Below are 13,470 nucleotides of genomic sequence, written 5' to 3' on the forward strand. Positions count from 1 at the left end.
CTGATAAAGCGTTGAGTCATCGGGTAGCTAACCCAATCAAAATTACAATATCCAGTGACCTCAAGTTTATTGAAGGATGATAATAAATTGCAATGTCTTGAAGTAGACTTGAGATACCGAAGTAATCGTAAGGCTGCATCAACTAACTAAGGATATGGACACTGAAAACAATGTTCGGGAGAGTAATAGTTAAATATATAAGTTTGCCAATAAGCCTCCTATAAGAAGGGGGGTCTTCAAGAAACTTGCCATCACTAGAATTTAACTTTAGGCTTTGTTCCATGGAAAACTCTGAAGGCCCTGCTCCAAGCATGACCATGTCTTGAAGTATCTCTAATGTGTACTTACGTTGGCATAGAAAAGGGCCTTTATTGGACTTGGCCACTTCTATACCAATAACATATTTGAGTGGACCTAAGTCTTTGATATGAAATCGAGATTGGAGAAAGCCTTTGATAATAACGATTGCAGTAGGATCGCTCTCAGTAATAAATATATCATCAATATATACAAGAATACATTTGCCACCATATTGCTTTCTAAACAAGAGTAATTAGCTTTGAATTATCGAAAGGCCGCATCTTGAAGAGCATTAGAGAACTTAGAGAATCAATTTCTTGATGCTTGTTTGAGTCCATATAAGGACCTTTGCACCTTATAGACTCTGTTCTCCCCCTATTTCGCAAATCCAGGGGAAATTTGTATATAAAAGTTTTCCTCCAAATCCCCATGAAGGAAGGCATTATTTATGTTCAACTAGTGTAAAGATCAATGTTGGATGACAGCTATAGCTAAAAGGCATCGCATAGTGACTAAATTAGCCATAGGTACAAAAGTTTCGTGATAATTCAGACCTTCAATTTGAGTATAGACTTTAGCTACAAGCATTGCCTTATAATGTTCGATAGAGCCATCTGGGCGGTACTTAATCTTATAAACTCATTTGCAGCCAATGCGTTTCTTACCATGGGTAGCTCAGTAGCCATCGCATATCTCCATTCTAGTGATTGCATAGAATGTTTAAAGGATGTGCGTGCAGTGGTTGAAGTTAAATCTGTAACATGGCGCGGTGAGAAGGAGACAATTGATTATAAGATAAAAAACTAGTAAGTGGGTGAACAGTAACTGTTAAAGCGGAAGGATGGTGTTGTGTAGTAACTAAAGCAACAACTATGGAACAATGACATTGTTGCATATATGGGGCCAGGTGGTTAGTTTTAGAGGATCTACGAAGAGATTGTGCAGGTGGAGGAGGTGGTGGTGGAGGTGGTTTAGGTGGTGTAGGTGAAAGTGGTGGTGTTGAACAAAGAGGTAGTGGGCTGGTATCAGCCAGAGATACATGATCACTCCTTTGGCTAGGTAGGGAGATAAGGGGAAGGTATGGGATGATGTTAGTGTCATGCACATGTAGAGGTAACACAAAGGTATTACGAGATGAATCGAGTTGGATGTTGTGATATGGAAAAATAGTCTCCTGAAATATGACCTCCCGACTAACGAAAACAGTTTTTCGAAATAAATCAAATACTCGATATCCCTTTTGACCAAAAGGATATCTAATAAAAATGCATGGATGAGCCCAAGTGCCGAATTTGTGTTTAATAGTGGGATTATGAGCATAACACAAGCATTCAAAGATACGTAATTGATGCCATAAAGGTGTTGCCATTCATTAATTAAAAAGGTTACCATAAGAACAAAATTTCCCCAAAACTGGAGAGGGAGATTAACTTGAAATTGTAAGGCATGAGTCACCTCAGGAAGGTGTCAGTGTTTACATTCAACTACTCCATTATGTTGGAGTGTAAAGATGCAACTATGTTGATGAAGAACACCATTGGATTTAAAAAACAATTTCATTTCTTGGGGAAAGAATTCAATTCCACTGCTAGTTCGGATGGTCTTAATCTGGCAATGAAACTGTGTAAATACTATAGAAAATATATAATATATATATATATATATATATATATATATATATATATATATATATATATATATATATATATATACATATTGTTTAGCTTCAGATTTAAATTTCATCAAGAATACCCAGGTGCATCGACTAAAATCGTCAACAATAGTGATGAAATAGTGAGGACCAGAGAGAGATGGAGTCTAGTACCCACCCCAATATCACAATGTATCATACTAAAAGCATGCGAGGTGGAAATAGTACTATAATTAAATGGCAGTCTTGTCTATTTTGCCATGAGACAGACAGTACAAATACAATTATTCAAACCAGAAAAAAAAAATGTTTTAGAAAGAAAATTTAAATGATTCTTAAAAATGTAGTCAAGCCTGTAATGCCACAAATCAAGAGAAGTTGAATGAGAAGAGGGCAGCGAATGAGAAAAGTTTGATTTTGTATCTTTGAGACCAATGTCGAGTAAATAGAGTCATTGCTGCTCTCTACCCACTCCAATCATCCTCCACGTTGCTAGGTCCTGAAAAGAGTATGAGTTGTGAAAGAAAGTTAATGAGCAATTTAAGGATTTGGTTAACTAACTGATGGATAAAAACTTATTTTTAAAGGAGGGAACACACAACACATTAGATAAAGGTAGGTTACTATTGAGTGTAACAGAACATGTGTGGGTTATAGGGACAGTTGAGCCATCAGGTAAGAAAATAGGTTTCAAAACAGAAGCATTGGTGACATTATCAAGTATAAAAATAGAGTAAGACTTGGGATGTCTAGCACCACTATCAATGATCCATTTTGTAGGTGAAGTGGAAACTAAAAAACTGTGAATGTTACCTACCAAGTTGGCCATTGAAAAAGATGAAGTTCATGTAATCACATGAAGAAGATTCTGGTACTGCTTGGCCGAAAGTTGAAGAGTGGCCAAAGAGTTGGCAAATGGCAATAGAGAGTTTGCATTATTGGTGGCATGCTGGATATTGGCTGCATTAGAATGGAATCTCGGGCGACTGTTGTTACTATTGGGCTTTCAAGGAGTGTAGTTATAGGTCTTTCAACAACGGCTATGATGATGGTTATCACGGCTGCAGCGTTTACATTTTTTCTTTTTGTGGCCGTTGTGGGGAGCTCACACTGTTTCTTTGAGTGCTTTCAGTGGCTAGCAGCGCAAAAGTATTGGTGGAAGGAGGTTTAACGTGTAACTCCCCTTTTTCTTTTCCTAAAGTAGCAGGGCATAAGTCTTTAGGAACGTAGGAAATTAGTCTATGAGCAAGATGTGGTTGCGAATACCACCATATGACTCATGGACACCCATAAAAAATTGAATAACTTTCTCACGTTGTTGTATATTGGACAATGCCTTTACAGAGCCACAGTTGCATGGAGGGATAATATTATAGGACTGTAACTCATCCCAAGAAACCTTTAACGTCGTGAAGTAAACAATAATAGACATGCTACCTTGCTAAAGAGTAGCAATGGCGCAGGAAATCTGAAAAATGCGTGGTTTGTTTTTTTCAGAAAATTGATCATGGAGGTCGGCTCAGACCTTGCTAACAGATTCTGCACACATGACACTGTCGCCAAAGTCAATATGGGCAGAGTTGATTATCCAAGAGTAAATCCTTTGATTGCACCACTGCTATTGAGGAACTATAGGATCAGAGAGATCAGGTTTCGGAATGGATTCGTCGACAACACCATATTTATTTTTTGTCATGAGGGCCAGTCTTATCGCACGAATCCAATTAGCATAGTTGCCCCCAATCAAACGCTGGGAGACAAGAACATTCCCAAGGATATTTGAATGATGTAGAAAGTATGGAGATTCAGAGTGGTCTGTGTTTTGCATACCAGGGTCGTAGAAAAGAGGAGGGATATTACTGGAGTCATCGAACGCCATTAGAAGATTTAAACACCACTTATGTTGCACACCGTTTCAGTGGCAAAAATTGTCAAGTGTTCGCACTACAAAGAGAATGAGAGGTGCTTCAATTGGTTGATGTTTGACGTGAAGAGAGAGTGCAAATAAAGCTTCCATTACAAAGAGAAGCTTGTACTATAGCAAATATTATCAAGAGTTTGCACTGAAAAAACCAAAAAGACTAACGGTCGGCCACACAGGCTGCCCCTACAAATAACATGGCTCTCTTGAGGTTGATGAGCAAAGGCAGCGAAACCAAGAGAGAGAGAGATAGAAGAAACTTCAAAAAGACAGAGAGTATGACTCTAAAAATGAATCAAAAGTGAAAGAGAGAGAAGTTATGAGTGAAAAACTCAAGTTCCCCACATACTCCTTTTGGTTGGAGGAGATAAGCCCACGGTTTGCAAAAGGATCACCTCTAGAGAGAACGCCAAGGGCCTGCGTTTTTATGATACTCCATTAAAGAGAACATGAAATACCCTTTAGAGAGAGAAATGACAAGCTCTAGAAAAACAGTGGGAAATACCTTTTAGAAAGAGAGAGAGGCGTCAAGGTCTAGAGAGATACTGGAGAATGACCTCTAGAGTTATAAAGCAAGCACCAAAGCTCCAGAAAGAGAAATTAAGAAATACCATTAGAGAGATAAATCAACCCCTAGATTCATAGTGGGGAATATCCTTCATAAAGATAAACAAGACCCGAAGCTCTAGAGAGAGAAAATCTAATACCCTTTAGAGAGATAAGGTGCGAAGCTCCAGAGAGAGAGTGCTGAAAAGTTTTAGAGAGAGAAACAATAGGTAGTCATGCAGAGAAAGAGAGAGATCCACTATGATACCATGATAAAAGGAATTAAAGAGAGAAAAAGTTGTATTTTTTCTATTGTTTTACACAATTGATATAAGTTACTAGAGCATCATCCCAATCCCAGTATTTATGGGATTTGTGGAGATAAGAAGATAGATATTACAAAGATAAGAAGGTAGACATTACAACTTCTATGCATTGTGAAGTCAAACCGTGCGTTTAGATAGGTATAATAAATCTTCTAAGAGTTTATACTGTTCAATATATGAGGGTATTTCAAGGAGAGCTTGAGTGTGAAGGTTTTGATGATGAGTTGATGGGAGATAAAATGATTCGTATTCGACGTGATTCGAACTTGAAGCTTTCTGCATGTTGTAAGCATTTTAGTAAATATGATATTGAGGATGTTGAGAATGTTACGGGGAGAGGGAGAGGGAGAGTGAAAGAGAAGGGGAGAGAGTGAAAGAGTTGGGAAAATACAGAGAGAGAGAAAGTGAAACACGTGAAGAGAGAGAGAGAGGGAGGTTTAGAAAAAAAGATGTATTTTTAAATTTGTTTAGGCTAAAAAGATGGAATAAAAATAAGTAAAATTGGTCAAGTGCGTTGGAAAAAATAATATATAGAATCTCTATGCCTCAATATAGGTTTTGAAATCTTGGGTCTATGAATAAATAGAACTTAAAAATAGGGTCTAAGAAGATATTTTCCCATTGTTTGATATATATAGTATACCTCATGGAAGCATACATTTATCTACTCCCTTGAGCAAAAGACAAAACTCTGTAATCCATTTTAAAATTACCATATGAGTATTTATAAAATACAACAAATTTGTATTTTGAATTCTAAACTTAAATACGGACATATGAAAATTGGATGCTCTATATTCAATCTTAACACCTTATATTTTCTATAGGCACACATAAATTTTGAAGTTCCAATAATTCTTTTACCTTAAGAAGTAATTCTACAGCATGTTGTAAAAAGAATTCTACAACATTCTTTTACCTAGGAGCATGCTAGGGGATTATGTTATGTTCCTAGTTATTCCTAAACACTTTAGGTAGCCCTAGGGACTTAAATACGAATGGAAATATATAATAAATTTATTGAAGGTACACAAACTTGCCATCGACCATCAGCTTTCATTAATGGGCGGTGGAGATGAGCTGCTATGCTCCTTTTAGCTCACAGTCCAATAGCCAATCTCCAGACAGCGGGAAGAACAATCTATGTATATCCTACATCATACATGCAAGAAAGGGGTTGGGTTGGTTGTGGTAGTAGTACAAATACTTAATTGTCACGTTGTGGTTTTCAATTGTACTGACACCACCGATTGACATCTTCAAAAACTAACTCCTAATCTATTTGTAAAAATGGGTAAAGGGCTGTCATCCCCATTGAATTACCCAAAAAAAAAAAAAATACATGCAACATGTATAATATAAGGATCCACTACAAAACAGATAAAAGAATACTACCTTGCAAAATTATTAAAGGGATCAAATAATTCCAATCAATATTTGATGGGTTAGTTATTCTTTTTCATTTTACTAAGTACCTCCTTAAAAAAAATAATAATAATTACTAGTTCCCTTGTTTAGGATTGGGAAGGGGGAACAAGGTGCATTTTAGTAATTTAACTCCTTAAAGGCCCTGACCAGATAACAAAAATACCTCTAGTTGCTCTTCATTACAAATAAGGAACATATAGTTCAGGATTATTAATGATTGTATTTTTGTCATTTGACGCAAGCAAGATATTTGGGTGCCCAATAGCAAAAATACCACTAGTTGTTCCTCGTTATTAATCAAAATAGTGTCTTTGTTATTTGTAATGAATAATTACAAGAGGTATTTTTATTATTCAATTGGAGCTTCATTGGGTCAATTTAGTAAAATGCCCTAATTATTCCTCCTTCCCAATCTTGAACAAGGTCAATATTGAAATTTCTTTTTTTCTTTGTTTTAAGAAGTTACCTAAGTTAAATGGAAAAAAAGAAAAGAAAATAGTAATGCTTCAAATGTTAATTGAGATCATTTGAACCCTATTAACCAGTGTTTAAAAAAATGCCGAGTCGAATCGGACTCGCCCGGTTCGACTCAGGAATCACCATGGAGGGATCGAATCGCTATAAAAAACGGGAATCGTCCGGTTCTAGAGAGAACCGGACGATTTAGCACAGTGACTCGCCGATTCACTGTACGGAATCGGTGAGTCCCGTGAAGAACAAGGGTTGCACAGTGTTCTTCATGGGATTCTTCGAAATTTGTCATTTTTTGATAATTTTTCTTATTTTTTTTTGCATGTGATCTAATTTGCAGACTGTAAACAGCTTTATTCAGCTTTTACATGGATTAAATGGTCGAAAAATTTGGTGTTTTTGGATCACGAAACTTGCATTTTTGAGGGTTTCCGCCTTTCCTTGTGTTTTATATCAAATAGGGCATGAATCTTTCAAAATTTGTAGGCATTTTGATCGTAAAGTTGTGCATCAAAACCTTTTGTTACTAATTTGTGATAATTATTGAGAAAAACAGAGTTTTTTGGAGATTGAAGGCTCTGGTTCACAAAACCAGGTAAGAAGTTTGGGTTTTTTTTTTTTTCCTTCATATGATTAATTTCACTGCATATTTTGAAGAAAATGAGTTCAATTTGTAGGGTTTTTAAGCTTTATTGTGTCTATTATGATTTAACATTTTCAATTTTATATAATTTGGTCAATTACAGCATGAAATTTGAGATGAACACAGAGATGTCTGCGGAACCAAAATTTCGCTGTTTTTTTTTTTTTTTTTCCGTCTTTTGATACTTTTTTCATGATATATTAGAAATAATGTGTTAAAAATTTACGGTTTTGATTCCTTATATTGTTGTTTATCAGAAAATGTACTCAATTGGATGTAATTTATTCACTTAGAGGTGGATTTTTGAGTTAAAATGGCTTATGTAAGATGGCTCTATGAAGAACATAATTTTTTTTTTTTTTTTTTTTTTTTTTTTTTTTTTGTAATCCATGATTGAATTTTTTGTAATACTTGATCGATTTTTTTGTAATCCATGATCGAATTGTTTTTTTTTTTTTGTAATCCATGATCGAATTTTTTGTAATCCATGATCAAAATGTTTGTTTTTTTTTCTTGTAATCCATGATCGAATTTTTTGTTTTATTTTTATTTTTTGTAACCCATGATAGAATTTTTTGTAATCCATGATCGAATGTTTTGTAATCCCTGATCGAAATGTTTGTTTTTTTTTTTGTAATCCATGATCGAAATGTTTGTTTTTTTTTTTGTAATCCATGATCGAATTTTTTGTTTTTTGTTTTTTTTGTAACCCATGAATAGAGTTTTTTGTAATCCATGATTGATATTTTTGTAATCCATGAGCGAATTGTTTTTTTTCTTTTTTTGTAATCCATGATCGAATTTTTTGTTTTGTTTTTTTGTAATCTATGATCGAATTTTATGTAATCCATGATTGAATTTTTTGTAATCCATGATAGAATTTTCTGTAATCCATGATCGAATTTTTTGTAATCCATGATCGAAATGTTTGTTTTTTTTTCTTGTAATCCATGATCGAATTTTTTGTTTTTTGTTTTTTTTTAGTAACCCATGATTGAATTTTTTGTAATCCATGATCGAATTGTTTTTTTCTTTTTTTGTAATCCATGATCGAATTTTTTGTTTTTTTATGTTTTTTTTTTTTTTGTAATCCATGATCGAATTTTATGTAATCCATGATCGAATTTTATGTAATCCAAGATCGAATTTTTTGTAATCCATGATCGAATTTTTTGTAATCCATGATCAAATTTTTTGTAATCCATGATTGAATTTTTTGAAAATTTGTGATTGTTTTTTTTAATCCATGATCGAATTTTTTTTTGTAATCCATGATCAAATTTTTTGAAAATTTGTGATTTTTTTTTTAATCCATGATCGAATTTTTTGAAAATTTGTTAATTTTTTTTATTAATCCATGATCGAATTTTTTTTTGTAATCCATGATCGAATTTTTTGAAAATTTGCTGTACTTTTTTTTTTAATTTCTTTTTATCCATGATCGAATTTTTTTGAAAGATGATGATTTTCATGTGAAAATCGTGATAAGGTTTTGATTATCATGATGTATTAAACCCAATTTTTAATTTTTATTGTTTGAGTTTGCTGTACTTTTTTTTTGCCATGATCAAATTTTTTGAAAAATGATGATTTTTCGAAAAGATGTGAAAATCGTGACAAGGTTTTAATTATCATGAGGTATTAAACCATATTTTAAATTTTTATTGTTAAAGTTTTGTTGAAAAAATTGTATGTTGATAGATTATTTATGCAAAAAAATGCATGTTATTATATTTTTAATGCAAAACTGTATTTGTTTTATCTGTTGTTCATGGATTTTTTAGTTGGAATGACTGATGTTAGCTGGCTCTGTGAAGAATTGTTTTTATTATTAATTTTTTAATGCAAAAAATGTATGTTCTTGATAATTGAGTTGTAGCCATGTTTGGAGGTTGCATTTTGTATTATATTATCCTGAATGTTTGTAATTGATACGTACGAAAATATTATTGTCAATAAAGGTATTTTGCAATAACAAATAACAACAAATATGACTACAGGAACTACCGCAACATATTATCACTACACATGGTGATTATTTTTCTTTTTTGAACTGTCAGGTTAATTTTATACTTTTTACGTCTTAAAACAGTTGAATCATGTCAAGATCTGCAGAAGACCCTGTATGGCATTATGGGGTCAGACTTGATCCTAACAAGAAAGACAAAATTATTTGTAATTACTGTCAAAGAGTGGTAAGTAGTGGGGTACATAGGTTCAAGCAACACTTGGCAGGGGTTAAGGGAGAAGTTTCTGCATGCACTAGTGTCCCTAGTAATGATACAGATGTTGAAGAATCAGATGTTGAAGAAATTATTTCTAGGTTACTTAGGAGTGCCAGTATTGCAAGTCATGGTCGTAAAGACCCATTTCTCTCAAAGCCTAGGTCACAACAGATGACCCTAAAAGGCATGGTTAAAGGTACAAGAAAAATGTTAGGGAGATATGTTGGTAAATGGTTCTACGATAAAGGGATTCCCTTTGATGCAGCCAATAGCCTATATTTTCCACCTATGGTCAGTGCAATCCAGAGAGTCGGGCCCGGGATAAAACCCCCGACGGCATATAAGCTCAGTGGGCCAATATTAGATGAAGAGGTAGAGGAAGTTAAAAAGGGGATTGAAGAATATAAATAGAGTTGGCCAAGGACAGGCATTACTCTCATGAGTGATGATTGGTTGAATAAAGTTAGCAAAAAGGAGTTTTTAAACTTCTTGGCCTATTCCCCAAAAAGTACAGCTTTTTTGTCTAACAAAGACGTATCAGGGACGAAGAAGGATGCAAACTTCTACGTACGACTATATGATCAGATAGTGGAGGAGGTGGGAGATAAGCATGTAGTCCAGCTTATTACAGACAATACGCGTGTATGTGTTTCTGTGGGTAGCAAGTTGATGGATAAAAGGAAGCATCTAGTATGGACCCTGTGTGCTGCACACAGCATGGATCTTATGTTAGAGGAGATCGGTGAGATCAAAATTGTGAAGGAGACTCTAGAGGAAGCAAGGTTGGTGTCGAGATTTATATATAACCACTCTAAAATTTTATTTATGTTTAGAGAACACTCTAAGAAAAAAGAGATAATCAGGCCTGCCATAACCCGCTTTGCGACCGATTACTTAGCTGTGGACTCCATTTGAGAATCTGAAGGTGCATTAAAGAGATTGTTTACGTGTGAAGAGTGGTTAAATGACTGCCTCTGGAAGTCCAGTACCGGTATAAAAGTGGACAACATAGTCTCAAATAGGCGGTTCTGGTCTCGATGTTCCAGTGTTGTAGAGGTCACTGCCCCTTTGATCACGGTGTTAAGAATGGTGGATGTTAACAAGAAAGCTACCATGGGTATCCTTTATGAAGGTATTGAGAGGGCGAAATCAACTATTGGGGAGAAGTGTAATTTTGCTAGCAAAGTGATCGAGATTATAGAAAGGAGGTGGAACACCAAATTTGGACGTCCAATTCATTATGTTGGTAAATATATATTTATATCATTACAATGTTTCAGTTTAAATCATTTTTTTATGAAATTGTAAATGACATTTTTCTACCTATATATTTTTGAGGTTACTATTTCAACCCAAATTTTTTTTATTTGATACCTGAACAACCCCACAAGATTATGAAATGGGTCAAATACATTATTGCAAGGTTGGAGAGAAGCCATCGAAACCAAGTAGCAGCAATACAAGATGTATTATTTAATGTTTGGGTAAGAACTTCATTGAGTTGTTATATTTGTGATGAATAATGCACTAAAATGTAATATATTTGTTTTAGCTTTCTATGTATAGGGATGCTATAGGATCCTTCGAAACTAGACTTGCCAGGAATTCTCGAACTATGATGGATCCAGGTTATCCCCTCGCTAATATTTTGTTCATTCATATATTTAATCTTATGAATTGTTCTTGCCCTTACAATGCTTGTTGCATTTTAATCCAGCTGAATGGTGGGAGATATATGGTACTGATGCACCTCACCTAAAGAGGATAGCAATCAAGGTACTCTCCCAGACATGTTCTGCTACTGGCTGTGAGCGCAACTGGAGTACGTTCCAATGGTTGCACACTACTAGGAGGAATCGACTCGCTTCTGAGAAGCTTCATAAACTAGTCTACATTCATTATAATTTAAACCTCAGAGAGCGACAAATAAGAAAGAAGCTTGAAGACTATGGGCCGATAGACTTAGATACAATATTTTTCATAGATACAGCAGACCAATGGGTAGTAGAAGAGGATGAGCCAGTGTTGCACAAGAGAGCGTTCCTTGAGGCTATCGGTGATGAAGATCTTGAAGAAAGTGACGAGCAGCATGAAAGAGGAAGCAGCCAGCCAACGTATCCACAATTCGTCGGAGATGTCGGTGATATTGCACCTAATGAGGGAGAGTGGGAAGGGGATCTAAGAGAAAATGAAAGAGATGATGATTCTGAGGCCACCCTATCCCGGCCATATTATTCACATATCGAGTTCCAACAGCAACAGTGTAGGGATGAGCACGATAGTGCAGGTGAGCATGAAGGATGGACAAGCTTCGGGGATTTTGGATTGGGAACACAACAAAACACTAACACTCAGGGATTTGAAAATAGTCAGACGCCTGCTAATATCGATGATTCGTTTTTAAATCGAATCACTGAATTGTCAAACGAATTCAATCAATGGCACCAGCGTGACCAAGAAGAACAACAACGTCGTCTATCATTTTATTTTTAGATCGTATGTTACTAATTTTATGCTTTATTGTAGTCCATGTATGTTGATATACTTATTCCATGATAATTCTATGTTTATCCTTTTGTGTGATGTAAATTAAATGCTGAATGGCGGCTCATGCAGGGAAAGAACATATCAACATTCGCATATTCATTCAAAAACATGAAAAATCTTAATAGAGTACCTTCATTTCTTATTGAATTCCTAAAAAAAAATATTTATAATGAATTTTAACAATTTTGTCGGATTTTTTTGAAGCTTTATTCTAACCGATTCACCCGATTCCCGATCCGGATCGGCGATTTGCCGATCCGGATCGGTTTTTGGGTGCCCGATCCGGGTCACCGATCCGTTTTTTAAACCATTGCTATTAACAATTTGGTAAGGGGTTTCAACACCTTAAATGATATTTTTCCAGTATTTTATTAATTGTGACATACATTCTATTGGGAAATTAATGAATAAATCTCTCTTTTTTTAGAATTAAAAAGTTAGAACCCTTTTTTTTTATATATACTTTAGATGCTAAGTCCATTTCTTGTCGGTTTTTTATGTTTTTCCAAAATAAACCTAGTTTGGTATTTCAAATATTGGATCGCTCTTAAGATTATTTTTTTTACAAAATTAGATCTGGCACTTGGAGTTTTAAACCGCTCTATGTTATTGTTGGTCTTTCACTTCAAGTATCAGACCAGCCTTCGGCCCCAAGATTGTCCGGACCAGGGTTATTATGGGCATAGAAACAATATACTAACACAAAAACAATAAACTAACACAAAAATGAGACATTGACATAAAATATGGAAAACGGGGATTACTAGTTAATTATGTATCCAAATAATTACTTCTACAATTACTTTTCGTTTTCTTTATTTTCTATGTATGATTAAGTGAATGCTTCCAAAGGTTTTCCAGTGGTCTATTATTTAACTTTTCCTATGGGTTTGTTTATGTAAAACAAAAGGAAGCCCCCCGTATTGAGTCAAAATGACCATAACATATTCGTTAGTGAATCTGGTTGCCTGTAACAATTGTCCCAAACAAGGTCGCATCTTTCATTAAATCTATTCACGTGAGAGCACATGGAGGGTTTAAGTAGCCCTTTATACTTTTTTTTTTTTTTTTGTTTAAAAAAAAAGGATCGCGGGCCAAATAGTCCACTCTCAAACTCGGTTCGGATTGATAATCCCCAATTCCAGTTCGGATCGGTTGGATTGGCGGTTTAGATCGTTATTGAATCATCTAGATTGGCGATCCAAATAAAAAATAAAAAATAAAAATAGAGGTTTATGGAATGGGGATTCAGAGGAGACCACATAAAACATATGAATAAACTTAAAGAAAAAATAAAAATAAAAATAAAAATAAAAAAGCCATAAAAAACATCATTCGAAAGAGAAAGAAATCGGCAGGTTAGCTTGGTCAGCACGAAAGAGTTTGATGAGTCTAAACGGGGTGCGTCAACT

This window comes from Amborella trichopoda, chromosome 7 (assembly GCF_054954075.1).
Source record: "Amborella trichopoda isolate Santa Cruz 75 chromosome 7, AtrichopodaSantaCruz75HAP2 v2.0, whole genome shotgun sequence".
In the NCBI taxonomy this organism is placed as follows: domain Eukaryota; kingdom Viridiplantae; phylum Streptophyta; class Magnoliopsida; order Amborellales; family Amborellaceae; genus Amborella; species Amborella trichopoda.